Source organism: Sturnus vulgaris, chromosome 14 (genome assembly GCF_052056855.1).
Source record: "Sturnus vulgaris isolate bStuVul1 chromosome 14, bStuVul1.hap1, whole genome shotgun sequence".
Taxonomy (NCBI): domain Eukaryota; kingdom Metazoa; phylum Chordata; class Aves; order Passeriformes; family Sturnidae; genus Sturnus; species Sturnus vulgaris.
Window position 1 is genome coordinate 16264502 of NC_142256.1, and position 23299 is coordinate 16287800.

The window sequence follows — 23299 nt, forward strand, 5'->3', positions numbered from 1 at the left end:
TGCATTTTCAGGAATTATAGGCAATAAGTCAAATTCTGCTTTTCCCTCTGTAAGGAGAATTAATGAGTGAACATCTCTGTGTGTGACATAAGTTTATTTGAATGTAAAGTGTTCTGAAAGGTTTTACACCTGTACTGCACAGATGTCCAATGAAATAGCTTTCAAATGTGTTGCCTACTTTATTTTTTCTTTCTTTTTTTTTGTGGTGGTGGTTTTTTACAATACGTAAATGTTATACAATAAATGAGGCATAGGGTAAACATCAGATCCCCAGCCAATACAAGCAGCTTCACTAAAGCTAATAAACTTTTGCCAATGTATGACACACCATATGTATGGCTCATTACCTTTGGAAGCCATCATAAGCAGAACCCTGCTGAATTCTACAAGCCAGTTTCATCGTTCTAGGACTACCATTGTCTGAACATGTTGCATCTTGATCTAAACAGAAAATGGATAATTACTGTCCTTGCAGACCCCCAGGAAAACAGATCCATAATCTGTGACAGACTTTAGAACAAATGACTCATAAATTATCAATAAGGTCTTGGAAACATTTGAGTGTCCTTGACCCAGACTGATATAAACAAAAATACCCATTTACCTTTTCTCCTTTTATAAGAGATTTTGCGTATGACACCTAATTAAAGTTTGTCTAACTGTAAGAACGTCAATAAGAGCAATTCATACAAATTTTCAGAGTGAATTTTTTTTAAAGTGTTTGATCTATACATTAGAAAAAGCAAGTATAAAAAGTGTAGCAGGCGTACTGACAAACCTGCTAGAATAGAACAAACTGATTAACACCACCACAGCTCAATAGAAAATACAAATCACATACACTGGCAAAGGTCTTCTGATCCAAAAAAAGACCCTCCAACAAATAAAAAAAAATCTCAACCAAACAGCCCAAGAATCAGGTTACTTTAGTGCTTTTTATAGAGTCCTAGGGCTCAACTGATTTTCTAATAGCAAACAGAAGAAGAGACTGAAAATGTCACATCCCTCAGAGGATGGCTCTCTTTCTCCAGTTCTTTGTAATAACGTCTCTCAACAGCCTGTCCTCTACATATTCAGTCTCTCAGGTCTGCTTCCCCAGAAAGCAAACTAGAAAGGAAGCTTAGATTCAGGCAGCGATGAACATTACCATTCTGGCGAGCTGAAGCTTGTCAAGCTCTCTTATCCTTTAGGTGAACATCACATTACTGGACCACAGGACAGAGATTTGATGTGAAATTACATTTCACTGTGCATTTATAGGACAGACAGACTGTTTTATCTTAGATGGGGGTAGAAAGATCAGACCTTTACATAAAAGAAAAAAGGATTATTCACATTCACTGACAATAGCATCACCTTGTAGGCAAAGACCAGCACTTTTTTCCTCTATGTATGGATTTTGTGCCCTTCTGCACAACTTTTTTTTAAGAGCATTGGAAAGAAAAGTGACAGGAGTAAATATCAGTGAAATAAATCATTTGCTCTTAAGGAATTCAAGATATAGAACAAGAGGAAATTTAAATGATACAAGAAATACATTCACAGAAACGCATTAACCTGGAAATTAACCACAAGGAGCTGGTTAGGAAATAAGTCTCAAGCTAAATTTAAATACAATTTAAATTTAAATCCGGTTAAATCCTGAGTCCCTCCTTTCCTTACACAAGAATTTCCAGTTCAAGGAAGCTGGTAGGAGAAAAATAAGATCAGTGTTTTTTTCAGTAGAAAATCTCAGCTCAATGCGAGGCTTAGAGCCCTCACCAAGAACAACATTGACTAATAACAATAATGCTTTTCATTTCTGTAGTGCTTTTCAGCAGAGAATCTGGCACTACTTTCAAGCATCAATTTATTAAACTTCACTATTGAAATTATATGTATATGCACATTTTCTGTATTAAAAGAAAAGGTGCATAAAGATCTGGGGCTAGATTTCTGTGGGTGGGCGGGTGGGTGAAAGGCAAAAGAGCATAGTATTTTCATGTTTTTCTGGCAAGAATGCTCTTCCTCCTATTCCCTTTTTCTTCTGCAACCAGAATCTTAGATCTCCACCTGCATGGTACCACGGCGTAAACAGTCTGGATTGGCACACTTATTTCTTTGGTGAGGGACAGATTTGGTGTCACTGTCCCTCAGGTAAGCCAAACTCATATCTCCTGCCCCCTCACACAGCCTGGGAACCCCAGAAAAGCACCGGATGCATTCCATGGTGATACAGACTTCTAAAAGAAACAGAAAGCCCCATGACTCAAGAGACCCACTTGCTACCATTGTTCAGAGACATGCAGTGATTCACGGGGGAAGGAAGAGTAGAGGGAGTGAGCAGGATTTGCCCACCTGTAGCCATTATGACAGAGAGACTCACACTCTTGACTCTGATGATTCATGCAGGACAAGAACCACTTTATTTACATTACATGTCTATTTATAGATTTCCAACAACGACCATGGATTGGACAGTGAGAGTAATTCCTCCTGACTCCATAGGTCCCATCAACAGTCCATCAATCCTCTCTTCCTCCAAAAAGGAATGCAAAACAATCATTATTTATAAGAAAGAGTTTGAGAAAGTGCAAAAGAATCTGTCAACAATCAGAAGGCTGGAACACAAGGCAACACCCACCTCTGGAAGCAGGGGCCCAGATCCCTGCAAATCTGCCTCTTTGTCATGGGAGGCTTTGCTGGAACTGGAGCACTGAACTTAAAAGAATAAAATATTAAAAGGATATAAAAACCCCCACCCTATGTTATTTAGATGTTCACTTTAGCTGGAGTTATTACAGACCCAGCTCTAATCCCTCCACATGATGAGGGAATCAGCAAAGAGGAGCTCAGAGACAGCAGCCACTGACCAGCAGAGGAAGGGAACCTCCTACATCTTCATCACAGAACATACAGGGATCCTCAGAAAAAGCACAAGGAACAAAACATCATTGCCTCAATGCATCATCTTAGCCACTAAATGTGTTTTAGGGGGCAATTTCACAGGAAAAGTAAATTAGGGAGGTGGCAGGAATGGCTCCAGCAAGGACTCAAGTGGCCTGGCTGCTCCCCACCTGCCTGGGTGCAGATAGAGTCAGAGTGGGTCCATCTGAAGACATTTCTCATGCTGCAACACCAACTTGTTTGCTCTCCCTCTGCTCAGGGAGCTTATAGGATCTTACTTATCTCAGGAATACAGTCCCTGTGTCACCATGTAGCCTGTGTGTGTGACAGCTTTTGCCACAGATAAGACATAGGCATGCAGGCAAACACTCATTATCACCCCATACACTTCATTTTCTTAAGCAAAAAACAGGGCTGATTCATCAGTAAAACAGATGTTTTCTTGAATTGCAAATATTGGTATCACTAGGTGCAGACACACCCAGTCACTGAAAGATGGGCCATTCTCTCACAGAGAGAAGTGTCTGCCTTAGCAAGGGCACTGTACAGGATGTGAAGCCACCACAGCACCTTCCATCATGTGTCTCTCCTACAGTCTTCACTCACAACCAGCAGGACAGGGGACACAGTAAAGAAGCTTCGTGACACCAACTCACAGGCTAACAACCCTCCTTTAACTTCAAGCAGCAGATTCCACAAACTCAATATATGCCATGAATCACTGGGATGAGAATCATGAGCTGGCCTTAGCTTTCCTTCTGCCTTCATCTCAGGATGAAATGTGCTCTTTATATTGGATCTTTTTTGACTGACCCTAGGATGACACACACACACACAAGGACCTTCCCACTGGCCTGGAGCTTATTGCAAGATGATGTTCACAGCACCAAATTCAGTTTCAAATTCTCTGTTTCACTGGCAATTTTTTAGAGATCTCTTTTTCATAGGGAAAAAAAAATTAAGGGACTGAAATAACCCTTCTGTTCCAGATGAAACCTTCTGTTTCCTTTCTGAAATAACCTGTCCCCACCTTCTTCTTTTGTGTATTTCCCAAGTGCAAAAGAGCTGTTATTCCACACTGCACATTTGTGACACTTGACTTCAAAAAAAGAACTACAAACCTCTCTTCCTGAAGCAACACTAAAACAGTTAATTACATTAAGCTAGTTAATAGCATTTCGTCATCAAGGATTGGTTCTTCTGCATACACACGCAGGGACATAATCCATTTATTTTTTATGTATATTCTTTTATTTATCTCACTCCTACCAGCTGTATGATAATTTATTCTCTGCCACTCTTCTTAACTCATGAGTTCATTTAAAGTGTGATAGCAGAGAAAATACATTAACAGTTTCAGAGAATAAAACTTTTCTGAAAATGGAATCCAGCACTTTACTTTTACAAATACAGAATTTACACATTTACACTTGGTTTAATTAATTAAATCCATACAGAAATTACTCAAGCCATACAGAAAGGCACAATATATATGCTGGCACCTAATTATCATCAATTTAGGCAGAAATTGATGCCAGAAAAGAAGAGAAAGCCGAAAACTGTCTCAATATGAAAGATGTGTTGGGACTGGCTAAGGAATGAGCAGACAACTCCATAGTGATAGTAGCTGCTTTGAGGTATCCTTGATGTGGGTTGTCAAGCTAAGACCCCACTGTAGCCAAAAGGAATGTACCCCCTCTTCCTTCCATTTATCCCTGCACGCATATCACATGTGGCCCTTTTAGCTCATTGATGCAGCTGAAAATTGAACCAGTTTGGGAAAGGTTGGCTGAGCAGTGCTGGAAACAGCTGGCAGCCAGAGGAGGGCTGAGGCCAGTTTGAGAAGAACCTGCACAGCTCACATAACCACACTGTTAGAAAACCTCAGATTGTTTTAAATCGTAAGTTTCTAGGATCTCAGAAAAAAAAATTAAAAATTTAAAATTTATTTTAAAAAGTGTGAGCCTTTTTGCCATGCCCTTCCACTACATGAGAGCAACAACTGCTCTTCTTTCTTGGGAAGTGATGATTTTGCAAAGGAACCATTTCCTTTAGCATCAGGGATGCGGACAGCACTTCGCCCTCAGCTGCAGTTCCACGGCCCTGTCCAGCTCAGCTCCAGGACTGCAGCTGCCACTGAGGAGGATCAGCTGCTTCTGCCTCGGGAGATTAAAATCCCTGAGCTAACTGATCAAAGGGGTGGGGTTTACTTTTTTTTTTTAAATGAACAAATTTTTCTACTCCCCATTCTCCTTTTTCCTCAACCTCTTCTGTGTAATTAAGAGCAGTTAGAAGAGAATTAGCCAGGAAAAAGCCATCGGATTCTTGGGTAAAACAGCCACTGGGCAGAATCACTTCCAGATCTTGATGTGAAACATCAGCTGTTCTTTGTAAATGGCCTTTCAGAAGAGGCAGCTCCGACAACAGAAGCGCAGAGATGGCGCAGAGCTCCTGGCAGCAGTCAGGGAGGGACAATCTGATGGAAAATGCTGCCAAACTGAGAACACAACAGGTCTCCCAGCAGAGACAATGGCCCGGCTGCAAGGCAGTCTTCAGGATATGCAAATCAGCAAAGGAAAACGGGAACCTGGAAAAGTTTGCAAAATACATACATACCCACAATCCATTGTAACAATCATTATTATTGATTTTGCTGATGCCTTTAAGGGAGGCATCTATTACAGGAACCAATACTTAATGAAATTAGAAAGAAACACATATGCTTTCCCATAAACATGCCGGAGACAATTGCCCATCACCACTCATTTGTTACAACTTCCTGGATTCAACCACAACCTGGAAATAACATTTCAATATTCATGCTGATCTTAAGCAAACACGAAGGGGGGAAAAAATATTAAAAAAAAAAAATTGTCCTTATTCCATTCGTGCTCAAAACAGATCAGTTCTCACCAGGAGCACTGAATAGAAACATTCTCTTTCCACCAAGAAGCATTACTTGCACAGTTACTTATATGCCCTAGTCAATGATATCACAGTGGAAAAATAGGAACCCCACAGTGTATAAAATATTATTTCAGTTTTCATGTTCACCTGTCATGGCCCGGCTCATAAACTGTTAACTTGATAAAGCGCTTAAAAGTGAAATGCTTCTCAGTTTTAAAATCATGGATCTACTAGTCAGTATCTTGTAGAAGTTGCTAGAAGTTTCTCCATGTACTTTAAAATAGACATGCAAATCACAGAATTGAGTACACAAGGCATAAATTTTTTTTCTGGAAATTTAAATTGTTTTCCTCGTATTTAAAAAAGCATCTGCAAAAGTATCTTGAAAACTTGAAGTTTTTGTTTTCTTATTTTCAAAATTAATGTGAAACATGGGCACAAGTTGCTTCTTTCCAGGTTATATCAGTGAAGCTCATTACTGGACTCCTAAGCCTGGAAGTCACCTGCCACAGCCCCGACTCAGAAAGAAGGTAAAGTGTACAACCTGAACTCTTTCACAAAGGCTTTTAGCTACAATTCTGTCAAAGTTCCTGCACACTTTGTCCAAAACAAGATTTTTTACTTCAGTTATTACACAGTCAAACAGCATAGCTTCCCACAGAAACACCAGTGAGCTTTTTCAGATTAGCTCTGTGTGCCAGGTAGATCAAAATGCAAAACCATTTTATCTTATTTACTCTGAAATCAGACTCTAGGGGTTTTTCAGGCTAAAGAGTTGATTTCTGAAGTTCTGTTTGATGTAATATAAAATTGCTGCACTTTAGTGTAATTCTTATTCTCCAAAATACAATGTCACAAACACAGAGCTGGTAGTATCATGAAAATCAAGTTATAGCGCAGACCTATCAAGCACTACATTACACTACATTTTAAGTACTATTATGGCAAATCTCAAGAGAATTATATAAAACATAATGGGCTTTTAAAAAACAATATTTTAGAGAAATATGTTTCTATCAACTAGTACTGTACTGTTTAAAAGTTACAAGAGTTCCCACAACCTATTCAATTCTACCAGTTCTCAGAATCACTTCCATAAAACGATTTTTAGATCCAGAGTCAGCCAAAAACTTTCTCAAGCACCAGGTTTAAACATATGACATGTATCACCCCAGTTCCATAGAGCACTTCAGCCTGTGATAATTTAAGCATATTTAAGTCTCACTTAGGCTGATTCCAGTAAGAACTGTGGGATCTTAGCAATGGGTCCTACTTTCCTTTCAAAGCACTTTGACTATCCTTATGCTGACAGAGCAATGCATTCCTACTGCTCTCTCTCAAAAGAAAATGAAAATCCTCATAAGGAGCTGGGTGGAAGACACTGACACAGAGGCTGCTGTAGGTCCCAGTTCAGGCACTGCCAGAGAAGGTGGCTTTGTACCAGGTTGGAAAAGAAATGGCTTTTCTCTGCTGCTGCCCAGCTCTGTTTGAACCTCGGCTGCTGCATGAGTCATTTCCCCATCAAGGCTCTCACATTTTAGCTGCATCTCTCTGCACAGAGATTAGCCACAGCAATAGAAATTAATCAGAATTTAGGAGAAAATAATATAACTTCTAACATTTAAAAGCTTTAGTATTTTGGATTTTACTTCTTCCTTGCACAAAAGCAGTCTCTGTCTTGAATAGCTTCATAGTGCAAAACCTTTTGTGTGAGCTGACCCCAAAATCAGCAAACAATCCAGGTTTCAGTTTTACCTGGTTTATTGCCCAGTGACTAAGACTGCAAAACTGGGTTGCTCCACACATGATATTATAATTTAGGAAGCAGGAATGACGGAAGTGGAGCTATACACATCCACATTCCATCTCTGCACTGAAGCAGAACAAGCTTGAAATTAGACTATCAGAAGAGCCTATGCAAAATTCCTGTAATGTTTGCAGTTCCACAAGTTTTAAATCATGACAGTCATGATGACATCTGTGCCAGTGAACATGCTGTATTTTCTCATGCTGCTGCTGCTGGCTTTCTTCTCTCAGCAGCTCCACTTATTTGTGTGCTTCTGTGAAGAGCTCCAGTATGTCCTCCTGGGCAGAAGGACACAAAGTGAAGAAAGCCGTTAGCAAATCAATCCTAAAGTGATTTATTTCCAAGTGGCAGATACCAAGCAGGCAGCGTATATTTATCATTTGGACAAGGCCTTAATAAAGATAGATTCAATGTATAAGTCTTTCTAAGAAGCAGCTTCAGCTGCAGACACATGCCAAAGCTCCCCTCATGTTTAATTACACTCACATGTTTCAGCTGGGGTTTGATATTCATGATGTTTGCTTTCACTTATGAATATTACAACTAGTCCTCTAAAACTACAGGTTTTCCAGGCCCAATAGCATGAAAGTCTTTTGAGATATCTATTGATTATCAGTGTTGGAAAAAATATTAAAAATCAAAATGTTCTCCCTGAGACAGTAATTGACATATAATTACTACCTCAATAAAAGTATTTTAAAATATTTTGTTAAAATAACATAAGCAATACTGAATCCTGTGGAAGACTCAAAATAAATGATCGATCTAGGACAGTAAGAGCATTGCTTTAAAATAATTTCTTCTCCTCTTTAGAAACTGAGCACTGTAAAATTGAAGGGAGGGGAGGGAAGGAGAAGGAAGCAGCACACAGTTTCTTTTTGTACATAAATTAAACTAAGCTTCCTTTTATTTATGTCTAGATAGCCATCCATCATATAAATAATCTATTATTTACTGTAGTTTACAATAATTTGTGTGCATGGTACAATTTCCCAGTTTCTTTGAGACTAACCTAGAGCCAACCCTATCTTCTCGTATAGATATTTCTTTCAAGTTAGTGAGAGGACACAGGTTGTAGAAATGAGGTTGAGCTACTCAGAGGGATTTGGATACACATTGCATCAAAATTGTGAGAAATTATGCTCACTTTTAGAATTTTAAAGGTTTATTAAACCTTAACAAAAACACAACAAAAGACTGAATAAGGAGAAAAAGCAGTGCTGTGAGTCTCTGTGGTTGGCAGCCACATGCTCACTAACAGAATGGATGTTCTGCCCTTTATACCCCTAGGGCCTCCTAAAGTCTTCTTGGTCAGCTCCTTCTCTGCCATCCATTGGTAGAGACTACTTTCTTACATCTTGACTGGAGGCCAGGTATAGTAACAAGCTGGCCCTCCCCAAATGCCCCAGCTCCCCAAGCCATCTCGTACAAGGGGGAGGGGAAAGAGGACTATGAGAGGATATATTGCAATAACAGAATTATACATCTACAAAATTTATCTTAATATACACACAATATTCATCCTTTGATTGTGAGAGCCAACCATTGCATTACTCATCTGTAACAAAAATGAATGAAAAGTAAATCTTCTGCATGCCTTGAAAATCTTATTTGCTCCTCTAAACTTAATTTACTATACAAGTTCTCTCTATTCAGGGGCTCAGTAATATTTTACCTATTCCTTTATGCAGAGCTGCCACAGCATAGAGTGCTCCATGGCTATGTCTATTTGCTTTATGAAATACAGCCATAACAAACCTGACGTTAATGTCAAATTTCAACTATAAATAACTCTGTACTACCAACTGACTGTTCAGCACTCCTGCCCCACATATGTAATGTGAACCAGGCACTTTGCTCAAGCACTCTGCCATCAGCCAGGAATAACCTTTCAGAAGTCAAGGGAACCGTGCGGAATAAACCCACTTCAAGTGCAAAGATAAACACTTCAACAAAGACTAGGAGGGAATGTCAGATCTCTGATTTCTCAGGCACGCAAAACCACTATTCCACTGATGTCAAAATTCTGCCTTAATATCTCTTTTCTCCTCTCAACAAGGTAAGGTTAGAAGAGCCTCTCTAGGGACACAATCTGCCAAAGCAAGGATGCCAGTCCACTAGAAAGGAGCACAGAAATAACACATGATCCTCTCCCATTCATGCAATTCCTACAAACATCAGCTCAATTGCCCAAATGGAAAGCAGTACCACACTGCACCAGGCAGTCACTATCACCCATTGTTGTGGATGGCAGGAACATCTGTATAAACTGGAAGCCATATTAACATCAGATAAGAATTCTTAAAAACAAAGACACATAAAAATATTTTTCAAACAATTTCTCATGAAAAATAAGCTTTTTGCTGACATTTTCTATTCTTAAGTGCTTCCTCCAACTGCTTTTCAACTGAGAAATCCAACAAGAAATCCACACAAAGGTACCCACAAGTTATCTTTGCCCCAAAAGCCTCAAGTATTTTTAACACCCTGTGTTTCAAACTAGTTATGCAAATGAACAGCCCTTCTTCAAGGTGACTGCCTGGGGACCACGTCCAGTCCCTAGAAATCCATGTTTTCCTAAGCCTTTTTTTAGTGCATCTCAAATTATGGCAAGTGTTAATGGCTCTGATCGATATTGTGTTGTGGCACATCTCTTCCCTAAACAGAGAAGTCAGAAGAGACCAAGGAAATGTCAGAGGAAAGTGTAAGGCTAAAATGCAGATCTTACCCCTCTCTTGGGAAAGGGGAGGTAAAAGAAAACACAAAGGATGAATTTTCCTGCAACGTAAGAAAGAGAATCAAACAGTTCTCCATATTTCATATTGTCACAAAGCCCACACAGGTGCACAAAAGCACACTGAAATGAATTTGTAGATAATGCAGCCAGTGCTCTTACTTGTGTATTGCTCAATAGTTTCCCCAAAGTTTCACAGCAGAAAAGGCTGCCGAAGTGCAAAAGGACCTGCCTGAATTTAGGGTAGAATTTAATAAGAACTTCCACCTGATTCTCCGTGTGAGGAATACAACTTAAAGACTCTAACGTGATGGGTAATCTCCAATTTTGGATGACCAAATGCCACCTGACAGATTTTTAGCTCCCCTTGATGCATCTGTGTTAGACTAATATAGGAACACAGGTTTGCTAACTTAAGCTAAATGCCTCAGGGTAGAACATTAGTGAAATGGAACTTCTATAAAATACTTTTTGTTTTTCTCCTATTTTGTAAAAAAGAAATATATGTTATTGGAGCAGCACTGAAACTCTGTAGCATTTATCTCACTTTGCTAATTTTAGAAATTAACTTGCCCTCACTAGGAAACTAGTATGGAATATCAGGGGTGAGAGATCAACCAAATGCTTTATACAGTTTTTAAAGCTTTTGCTAGGCATTACAAAACAGTGCTCCATTACAAAGTCTGTATCTTAAAAATGGTAATCACCACCTGGCATACTCCATCTACACTTAGAAAACTGACAGAATGAGTCTGCACTTTACATTTATGCAGCACATCAGTAAGGGAGGGAACATATCCATGTGCTAATGTAGGCAGACACATGGAAAGAGAAAGACATGAAGTAGTTTAGGGGGCATTATATAATAATTGTTGGCAAGTGTTGGCTTTTTAACAGCAATGGCTTTAGAAATTGGGCAGCAACCCATCAGCCTGCAGGTGCTGAGTGGAGAATAAATTACTTATCTGTCCCCACTGCTCAGTCTCAGGAGAGATGCTGCATTGTATGATTCAACTTGCTGATCTCTTCAGACAGGTTTCTCCAATGATAGAATTTTAGTGCCAAAAGTGTTGGTTTACTAATAAGGAAACATGGCTCCTCTGAATTGATATTTCTATATGCTGAGCACATAGGGATACTCTTGGGTAGTCACAAGGACAATCATTTTCTAATTAATTCATCCACACATCTCCTCTTTTGGCTACATCTGTATACATCAGTACTGACATCAAATTGTCTGTTAACTTTATCAGAAGTATTTCTTTTCCCCAAATTTCCCAGGGGCTGTATCAATATCTCTGTCCCTAAATGAAAGTGGCAGGCGGATGTAAAGTGAGTATCAACTGACTCCCCTAATTGGCATATCTCCAGTGCAGTTAACAGTTCAATGTGGTTATTAAAAGGTCAGAGATCATTCCAATTGACAAGGCACCAACTCCAAGTGACACTCATCCAAAAGTGCTAATGGAAATGGAGACAGAAATTGGAAAATCTGTAGGAGGCATTTTGACAAGCTCAGCTGAGTAAAGATCCCTGAAGGCAGACAAAGAACTAACATAAACCAGTGTTTTAAAATACCTAAAAACAAACAGGGAAACACATAGATATAAGCATTGACAGACCAGTATTCAAGAGCATTTTGAGAATTATTTTCATGGTTCAGGAATATAAAAAGGCAAATGTCTTCAATTTGATACTGAAAGCAGGTGGCATGTTTTCAAGAAAATGCAAGTTTCCCTTCCTTTACCACCTCTATACTCTGTCTTTGCATGCCTTTGCTTTCTTAGTGGAAAAAAACCAAACAAACACAAGCCTGTTAAAGGGATCACATTTAATAAAAAGGGGCTGAAAAGGAATTCTGACAACATCAGATGTCAAGAGTTGATGCCATTCCTTAGATATTATTGTATTCAGAAAATCCTACAGTTCTCAGCCAGAGAAAATTCCCTGACATAAAATCAATACCCAACTAAAGTCCTTTATCCTGCCAGTAATTGCTGTTTGCATGCAAAGCTGCTGCATATGTCTTCACTGGGTGAAAAACTAATAAGAGTTTCCTTAGATGGGCAGAAAAACAACTCGGATGTCTGCTCTTAGCACTTCTGTGCCAGAGTGGATTGGTAGGAGATGGTAATGGCCACATCTTGTGAAAGTCAGGGGAAACAGCTCTCAGTTTCTTCAGTGAGTGCAAATCTCCAGATTGCAATTGCCTGAAAAAGTTGTGTCAGACCACTGACATGCAATTTCTAATGTCCAATGTAAGTCATTCCTGGAATGGGATGCCCAGCTGCCTTGCAGGGAGGGAGACAGAGAATGTACAGACATAGACTCTGAGCTGTCTGTAGTAGGGGTCAGAATGGAAAGTATAACCAATACCTATTTAAAGACAAATCCTTCTGACAAAACATTAGCAGGCTGAAACAAAGAGATGAAAATTTTACATCCTCTCTGAGCTGTCCACACTGCATGAATTTAGAAAAGTGGATCAGGAATTTATTTTACTCAGCCATATACCACTGAGGTGATGTTGGTTTGAGGTAGCAGTCTTTTCTGAAATCTGAAAAAATATCCAAATTTCCAGTTCTTACTCCTTATATGTCTCAACCTTTTCCTGTTAACATGCCTGTCTCATGCACTGAGCCCTGTGGCACACCTGCAGGGGTACACATGTGCACCACACTCCCTGCAATTGACTAAATTCAATGTGCTAAAAACACTTTTTCAAAGCAGCATCCTGATGATTAACTGAAAACATCTGCTGCAAAGCTGATACACAGTTCTGTGGCCTCTCTTCTCCTTCTGGTTCCCCCAGCAGAGAGCTGGTTGGTGGGGCACAAACCTGCTGAACTAGGCAAGAGGAATCCCAACAGAGGGGACCAGCCATATGTGCCTCACTCACACTGGTGTTATACTCACCAGTTGTACAGCAAGATATGGGCAAGATCTGTTTGCAGCTCTACAGTGAGTCCTTTGCATTCATATTTCCCATTAGTCGTCTTGAAATGGAGAAACAGGAGAAAAAGTTGCCTAAAGAAGGTCACGGGACATTTGTTCTATGTTTGTTCTAATAAAGTGACCAAATAGTCATTTGCCAGCATTTTCCAGGTAGATTCAGACTTTATCACTTGTGATTCGACAGAAAGTGAGCCACGTCACCCTGAAAGGATTCTGGCATGGGAAGGCCATACTCATCAAGGTCAATATGTGCAGAAGATCAACTGACTTTTTATCAGCCTCATAGCTACCTTCTTTTTTTGCAGGCACACCTGACATTGATTCCTCCCCCAATCCTACCATTCTCTTCCTTTGAAATCAACCGATTTTAGTTTAAAGGAGAGTACAAATAAAAAACACTGAATTCTACAGATCACATATATTCCAAAACTTCATAGGATGTGTGCTCTCTGTGTTGAAATTGCAATCTATCCCCTATAACATTTTCACCTGACCAGGTAGTAGCTGGTATTTCATCACCTCTGTTTGAAAGATTCTACCTTTTGTTCCCTGGGGTTGCAGGGCCATTTTAAGCTGTATTTTTCTAGCCAGCCTTTCCATAATTTCTGCAAAAGCAGGTAATTTCCACTAGCACCTTTAATGCCAGCACTGTCGAATCCCCTCCAGAAATGCAGGGGAAGGGAGTTTAAACACAAGTGGAAGTACCTGAGTGAATGAAGAAAGAGCACATCCCAATGTCAAAACCTGAATTAATTAGTGTGCCTGCATTGTTTTATTACAGTCCTGACTATTAAAAATGGGCCAGTTGATTGCCATTGTGGAATAAGAATTTCAGAACCTCATGAGCTCTTAGTGAATCAAAATCATGGAACCCTTGTGCTAAAAAACTCTGCTGATGTGCTCTGGAAATGCAGAGAGAGTCTCTGCTCCTTACTCAGCCTGTTTATCACCTAAAGTGGGCTGGTATGAGAAGTACCTCTAATTAAAAAGGCAATGAAGCAATGTCCAAGAAAAAGCCAGAGTGACACAGGAAAAAAATTAGGTCTGTGGTCACTTGTGCTCCTACACTGGCCATTGATATTCAAGTTTGAGGCATATTGGGTGTGTTTTGGGCTTTTCTGCTGTATGGTAGAACTTAATTGCATTGTAGCTTTAAGGTCTGATGTTAAAGTAGGCAACTTGTCTGTGTGTGGCACTTCAGCCACCAGACCACTCAAATTTATATTAAGAATGTGAGAAACAAAGCTGAATAGGGAGATGTCCTGGTTTGAAAGACAGGTGTCTGACAAGGAAGGCAGGAATCTCTCTTGGAATGGAAAATATGACACGCTTCCCTCCAGATTATCACAGCTTTGAAATCACAGGGCTTTCAGGCAAAGATACGAGAAAAGGAACAACAGTTCTTTGCTAATGTGTGTGTGTAGAACAAGGCAAACAAAGAGCAGCAGCCCCGAGGAACAGAACACAAACCCAGGGACAGCCGCTCTCGGCTGCGGCCCCTTCCCCTGCGCTGCAGTTCCGGGCACAGCCAGCAGGGGCGCTGGTGGCTCCCGGCCGGGCAGGGGCCAGGATTCCCCCGCGCCTGCAGGGGGCGCTGTGGCGCGAGCTCGGCCGCGTCTCCCTCACGCGGTGATGGCGGCCGGGCGGGCCGGGGAGTGAAATGGGCTGCAGCAGCGACCTGGGAGCGCAGCTGGGATGGCAGAGGCAAGCAGACTCCTGGGGGCAGTGAATCAAAGTGTAGCACTAAGCCCCAAGCAGTGGCCGAAGCGGAAGCAGGGAGGGAGTCCCAGCGAACACGGGATATCAGGATAAATACTAGCAAAAAAGCCCAGAGCAGCAGCAAAAAACAGCGGGGCAGACAAGCAGCCAGGAGACATGCCCTCCAGGAAGGGATCGGGGGTCTTGGTCCATTCCCAGTGAGGCTGGGTGTCAAAAAGGTCCCAGTTCAAAAGGTGCTCATCCACATTAAGGAAAAAGCAGTGCAGGACTCGGCGGTGGCAGCGAATTCTCCCCACAGCAGCTGAGCTAAGCCCCTCACTCCCCGGCCAAAATATCACAGTGTCTTCTCTTCCCAAGAGAAATCCTCCCAGCCAAGAGACTGGAGCCAGCTGCACCTCTTCCCCCCACCTTGGCTGCTTCTTTTGTCTCTCTTGAGTATCGTTGTTATCATCTCCTCGGCAACAAATGGGAGAAAATTCCCTTAGAGAAAGAAAGAAAAAAAAAGAAAAAAAATCCTAACCTCCAACAGGGAAGAAGAAAAATCTGAGCCTGTTGTCTACCCAGCATTATCACCAGAGTAGCGGTTTCTTAGAGGAAAGGGGAGCCTGTTCCGTACCTTAGTCTGGTGGGGTGTTTTCTACCACCTCGGAGCTCTGTCCTACCCTTGATCAATTAGCTCTGGATCTCTTCATCAGAATAATTTACCCATGAGTAGCAGCCTCATTTCTGCCTCAGTACCAATTTTATCTGTTCCTCACAACTTGTCAGCTTGTACCGCCTCCTCTCAGCCCTCTCTCTGCTGAAGTAATAGCAGTGCAATACCTGCCCCAGGAGAACATGGCAAGAGCTATGGCCAGGACATGGCCAGTGCATCCTTGGCAGGAGAGAGACCACAGGGTGGAAGGGCGGGCAGACAGGCAGAGAAGGGGACATGGAGACAGGAAACTCTCGGCTGGTGTGCTCCCTGTGTGCTAAATTCTGCTTCACAAATTCAAATCCCTATGTGGATGTTTTGTTTTGTTTTTTAATTACTCTTGCATTTCCCATGGCTTGAGGGGTAAAGCATTAATGACAGTTGTTTAATTATGTAATATTCCAAGGAGGCAGAAATCCTGCCATGCTCTGAACTGCATTTACCTGTGTTGACCCCACTTCAGTGAGGCAGCAGAGCTCAGCAGAGTCCAGTGGACATCACTGAGGCTATTTCAAGCTGATGTACACAGCTGAGCTCAGAACACAGCAGTCATGAGGGCCACAGACTCTGCTTAGAACATATTTCTTTCCATGTGCCAGTCAGATCAATTTTCACCCCTATGCATTTGACAATGCTGCTTTAAAACTGTGCTATGGATTTAAGGGACCTCTAAGACTTTCGTAAAGCAAAAAACACCCGTGGTCTCCCCAGAAATAATCTTTATCAAAGTAATGTAAGGGCAGGCACATACATGAACAAATCTATCTAGTAACTACCTCTGCATCATGCACTGTATTCGGAAAATTCTGAGGACTTTGAGTAGCAACAACATGGAGTAACAACTATCAACAGGACCTCCACAGCAGCTGCTCTCAGCCACTGTCAGGAAGCAGGAGAGCAGGAGATGAGCAACACCCCACAACAAAACCTGGGCTAACACTGTCTGAAGGGATCAATGCTCCATCCTGTTCCTGCAGCACACGTTCAAACTTTACTGCAGTGGCTCAATACCACTATGAAGTGGTGCTTCACTAAATTAAGTCAAAACTAAGACTACCATGCATATTAATGAGCACCCTAATGAGCATTAATTTTTGATGTTCCTTGTTAACAAGGTTTATAAACTATGACAAATTTCTGTTTGACTGAATGCCAAAAATTTGGATGAACGGAGGTTTAGAATTGTAAATCTTCATGCTTCCCCAGGGCATTAGAGCACCAGCCAGATACACTCTGAAAGCTTGCATGTCAAAGAAGAAATATAAATGTCACAACAGGCTATCATCCACTACCCTTCTACATGTGTCAGTGGAAAAGCACTCACACCTTTCAAGGAGAGGCTATTCAGATTCAAAGAATAATCAAGGAAGTACCCGACTCTCAAATGGTAAAAATGAACTATTCTCTCATTGAAAGTAATGAAAACACTTTAATATTGAGAGCTGTGCATGAGCAGAGGTGAACTCACCCCTCTGAGCTGTGTTTGTGCAAACACTTAGACTTCTGTGCAGGTCTACTAAACATGCAGGTTTGTGTCTGTTGTCATGACATTGGCATGAATAAGCTAAGTGGTTTTAAAAGATTAACATATCTCAAAAAAAGTCTGGCTCATGCAACACAGTTACAAGAAATTCAGAGGATAACAAATCCATATGGATATTCCATGCAGATATTTTCGGGGCTGTCCTATGCAAGCTGGACTTGGTGATCCTTGTGGGTCCCTTCCAACCAGGGACATGCTATGAATCCATGATTCTGTTCCTGTGCTAATTTTTAAGGATTCCTCAGGCTTCAGCTGGCTGACTCAAGCAATGAGCTGTGGGGTTCCATCACTGAAACACAATCTTGATGTGTCTAAGACACTGTTGTATTGTTCATTTGAAGACAATCAAGAAAGGTTTTTTTAGTTTTAAATTTCTACCTTGCTTTTGTTCTAATTCTGTCACAATCAAGCACCACTTTGAAGATGATAAACATGACACACCAAGTGAGACTCATAACACACTGAGGCTCATCTGCACTTCTTGCCCTTCACTGGTTCAGATGGAACAAACTGGTGGTGTAGGAGTTCTATTCTTAAAAAAACATGAGGATAATGGCAAATGAGGAGGAGTAAAGCTGCAAAGTCAGGGGAGCCTGCTCTGCTGCAGTTTCACCAAAATCCTCCAGCAGTTCACTGCTACACTCCACCTTACCCATCTATCCATCTTACAAGTGTGTGATCCAGACTGGTACTCATGTCATGACTCTTGTAACTAAAACTGAGGCTTCATAAAAAGGTACTTTTCAAAGTTATTTCTATTTCAGAATATTTAAAATGAGAACGTTTGTAAGGTTTTCCCCTTTTTATTTTCCTCTGTATTTTCTTCTAAGCATCACTAAAATCTGTAGTGACCTTTTGTTTTGTTGTAATCTGGTGTTCAGAAAGGAAATGCGCCTCTTTTAATAAATTTTGAAAACAATATTTTTTCCAAAAGAATAAATTCAGTAGTGTCGATATCTGCCATCCACCCCCACAAAAACCTTCCTAAACAAATAAAAACAACATACAACTTTCAAAAAACTACTCTCCATGAGCAAGCAACTGAGGGGGTGTCTAACAGCCACACAAGGTCACCCAACTGAGGGGGGTGTCTAGCAGCCACACACGGTGACCCAATTTTCCATAACACACATGGCAAAACTCAGTGATCACTGATCTTCTGTGCTGCACCTCCTGCTGACACTCCACAAAAGCCTTTGCCTGTCCGGTTACTTAATTTAGTTGATTTTACCCTGGATGTGCTTGAACAGACTTGTTCCCCTTACTGCTCTCACTGCTGTTAATAAATTAGAAAATGGATTTAAAAAAAACCCACTACTCTCCTCTCTATACATCATCCAGTTCTGAATTGCCATCTGATTTTCTCTGTGATTGCTGACACTTTCAGACAGCAGAAATATTTCTGACACTCACACTAAACCAACCTTAGATGTTTTATACCTGCTGAGTATCTTACAGTCCTGTCTCCCCATCTGGGAAGGTGGAAATAATGTTGGCCCTTTCCAGTGATCCATGACAAATTTTCATTTCTACTTTCAGTTCACTTTCTATTGGTGTGCCTTTGATTTCTGTTTTGATGTTGTTTCCAATAATCAAAATAATAAATCCAGCTTTTTACTCACATCTTTCAAAATTATCATCAAATTATGACAGTTTCAGCATCCCAACAGGACAATTCAGAGAGACCTTCCATTAATATTTACAGAGTAGGATTTCAGTCAAAAGAAAAATGAATTAACTTACAACTGTTGCTGAGGTCAGGAAGGTAATTCTAATTGAAATGTATCATCATCCTTATTCTTCTGCCAAAGTGAATGATAACAGATAGCAGGATTTTCTAACTATCCCCCATTATAAGTATTATGGAGGGGTTTATTTTTTACTTTGGAGCTGTGGAAAAATTGGGTATAGCTAGATTAAATGGCAAATCAACAAACACTGAGCTAAAAGTAACCAGTTGTCCCAGATGAATAATTATGTTTTTGCAGTCACTTACCCCACCCTGGAATCTGTCATAAAAAAAAAGCTCACACAACCTAAGCACCTGGGATAGCAATGGAGGCCACTCCTCTCAGTAATCTCCCTCATGCGCTCCTGAAAATGATGGAAAAAGAGATTAGTAATTACAAAAATCATATTTTGGAGAATATTTTTCCAACTGACCTGGAAATATACTTTTTATGAAACAACTGATAATGGTATTTTCCGAATTCTAGTGTTTTAGACAGTGATTTGATAGAAGTATGGAGAGTTCTTGGAAAAGCCACCAACTGCTGCTCAAAAAGGCCCCTCATTTTCAGATGGATGAAATCAGTATCCTGCAACAGATGGCTATTTTATCGGATCAAGGTGTGATTCTCTAATTATAAAAAGTATGAATGCATGTGTGCTCGTGTGTCTTTACAGAAGGGGGAAGGAAGGTTCTCCACCAGGAGATACCAGGAAATTTGCCAAATCACCATGCAATTATCAAAATATCACTTGTGCTTATTGCTTGGAAGTGCCACTAGACCTAATTTGAAGAAAAAAAAAAAAAAAAAAAAAGGCAAGCCAACAAAAAAGTAATGTTTTAATCTTGATTAACAGACTTTTACTGCTCAGGACAGCTCAGATGACCTTCATCTCTGTCAACACATAGAAGAATTCAGCCCAAGCATGCTGAAATTCATTAGTTCATAGATGTCAAGAATCAGGGACAACTTGGAAAAAAAAAAACCACAAGACAAATAAAACAACAAAACCCAAAATCCCATGCCTGCACTTTGCACAGGCTCACACCCACAAACGCAGACATGAAAGCAGACCAGCTGCTAGACCAGGTGTCTGCTTCCCACTGTTGCCCTGTATGAAAGCAAAGTAGTGAAGGCACCAGGACAGACAATATCTCCTGGCACTCTATATTTCAGAATCAATCACTGTCTGTCATACTTCTGCCCAGTGCTGCCGGGAGAAAGGAATGATTTGACCCGCTGGGTGCCCACAAGGCTCCTTCCTACGGGAGATATCTGCAGTGTGACACTGGGAAAGGTAATCTGTGCTGCAGAGAAACACAGGGAAAAGACAGGAATCCCCCACTACCTGAGACAGGAAGGCAGCCTGCTCCCCACTGCCGGCAGCTCTGCAAGGGTTTGGCAGCAAGACGACATCTCCAATAGCATCGTAAGCCTGAGGCAGAAGATGCCCTGCTGTCCTTTCTCTCAATGCAGGCCCTTTCCCCTCTTCCTCCCTCTCTGGGTCCAGCATAGCCCAGTGATAATGAGCAATTTAATGTTATATATAAACTGTGTTGGCACTGTGTGGATCAAACTGGCTTTTCTTAGCCAGCAGTGACGGGTTCAGTGGTGCATTCCTGACTCCAAGCACATTCCCACTGAAATCTGCCACCAGGCTGCCAGGGCAAGGAGAATGGGATCAGCATCAAAAGCTTTCTCACCTCACCCGATTTAAACACGTTTACAGGGAGCAACAGAGGTTGCAATCGCTGTAGTCACTGAGAGGACACAAATAAACTTTAATGAATATTGCCACAACTCAGGCCAATAGACAAACGATAAGTATTTAACATAAGTCTTAGAGTGATTTCTAAAAGGAGAAACCCACGTTTCATACCTCCTGTTCATGAACAAAAGTTATAGTGACATTTAGCTTGTCATTGGCTGGGTTTTTTGAGTCAAAGGGATAAACTCCATTAATTTTCTGGTGATAAAATGTTGTTTCAACTCATTCTATTGTTTACTTTTCCCTTGCCAAGATCTCCAATTCGTTTTTTCCCTTAGTACTCCTATCTGTGCTAGAGGCTACATAAAACCAAAGCTAGGCAGTGGAATATTTCCTTTATTGCCTGTTGATAAGCTGGCAGTCTGCAGGGATTGCTCCATACAGCATATTCCATACAACAGTCCCACAAGTTGCTGTTGATGTGTTACCATGACTTTGCACAACAGGATTGCAAGAAATGCCCCCAAACTTGCATCTATTCCAGCTTCCAAGCAGTGAGATTACCCATACCACCAGACATTCATGTAAATATGCATTTGGACTAGAAACTTTCTTCTAAGATAAACAATAACATTTTAACAATTACAATATTCTGCTTTAACATTTGTGATTGAACAGTTGGGCCACTACATGAGATCACTGCAAATCAACCCAAAACTGATTTATCTGGTTTCTCTCGCCAAGCTGAATGACAAGTTGAAAACTGAAGCAACCAATTATGTTTTGAAAATAATTGCCTCAAATAGTCGCCTTTCTATAATAGTTGCTCAGTGCATGATGTAGAACAGAATTAAGAAAGGTCAGCACCCCTCCATCTTGGCAGATACAGTGCAGATAAAACTACCTCCCTGGCAAAAATCTCAAAAAAAAGAAGAGTACTGTAGTGGTTTTGATTTGCTCATTTGAGATTTTTTTGGCTAATGCACTAATTGAAGTGGTGGATCTAGAATTGGCTAAATCACTAATGCACCTACTAGAATTATTTATTCATTTCTTGCTGTGAGATAGGGTTAGGAGGGAATACAAAGCAGGCTCAAATTTTGAAGGGTATAAAGAAAACTTTATTAACAGAAACTAAAATTAAAAAATGATAAAACTTCAGAACATTTCTCCCCCCACATCCTCTTTTGTTTCACACTGACAACGTGTAGAAACAAATTAGCAGCTTACCATCTCTAAAAGTCTTTCTCCAATTTTCTTAGGGAGAGGAGTCTCTCTCACTAGTTTATGGAGACTTCTCCACAAGAAAATAGTTTCCTTGTGGATTTAATTTCCATGAATAGCAGCCACCTGGGAAATCTGCAATTGTGAAATCCCTGCCATCTTTTCACAGCCTTCCCACAGCTGAGTTCATAGGCTATGTCAACTTAGGGGGCACACTTTAAGGATCAGCAGTTCAAAAGCAAAGATTCTCTTCATCTAACTCTGAGATCATCTTTATCTCTGGGAATAGAGGTCATCTTCTTCTTCCCTGGGGGCAAGGAGTCATCACCCAATTCTCCCTATGGGATTACAGCTAATTCAACATCTGCTTCTTTAGCACTGGTGCCTCTGCTTATTGAAACAAATAAGGGCAAGGAGACCTGGAGTCCCTCAGAAGACACTGGTTGGCTCGTACTCTAGGGGTGTCATGTCGATCGGGTGCTGTTCAAGTCATAGTGACAAGGCAAGAGAGTCCTGGTTGGTGATTTCATCTTCTTCATTGTTTTTCTTACTTGGGAGTACCATTTTTAGTTTTTGATGTTATATTGGCACGTTGTTTTTAGGGTTTTTTTCATTACAGACTTGTGTCCCATAAGCACTTGCGATTTTCTCATTGCCAGGCATTGTTTTGGGAGCAGCGAAGGCGTTACCCAACGTGGAGGGAAAGGGCATAGGGGCAAGACAATTCCAGGGAGTGGGAATCAGAACAGAACAACAGCAACAATTAACATAAAAACAGAGTGTTTTCCACAGTTAACAGAACATTAACAGAACAAACAGGAGCTTGTTCGTAACAATTCCCCCCTCTATTTCTTTGATCAGGCCTTAGCCTGCATCAACCTATGATTTTAGTTTCTTGAACAGAAAATCTCTTTAGTTTTTGATATTGCTCATATATTTCTTTGGAACCTTTTTGGTTTTGACTTCCTTGTTTTTGGCTCTCTATTAACATAATTTTGGTTTGGTTTTGGTTAATTAGTTCTGGGAGTTGTATACTGGCTTGGATAGTGGAGGTTACTACCCAGATTAGGCAGGGAAGTAGGCATGGGAAAAGTAATAGTCCAGTGGTTGCACATATTATTATAAACGCAGCCTTCTTCCACCATGTTCCTTTGAAGGACCAAAAGTTGTCCCCACCAGCTAGTATCCATTAGAGGAGTCCACTCTTGGACACCCACATATGCTAATTTTCTAATTTCTTTGGAGATGTTTTTAATTACTGAACTCTTATCATCAATTTCCAGGCAGCACTCAGAGGAATTAAATTTTCCACATATCCCTCCTTCATCTGCTAATAGGTAGTCTACACCTAATCTAATTTGGTATATCACTGCTCTTGTTTGAGTTAATTGG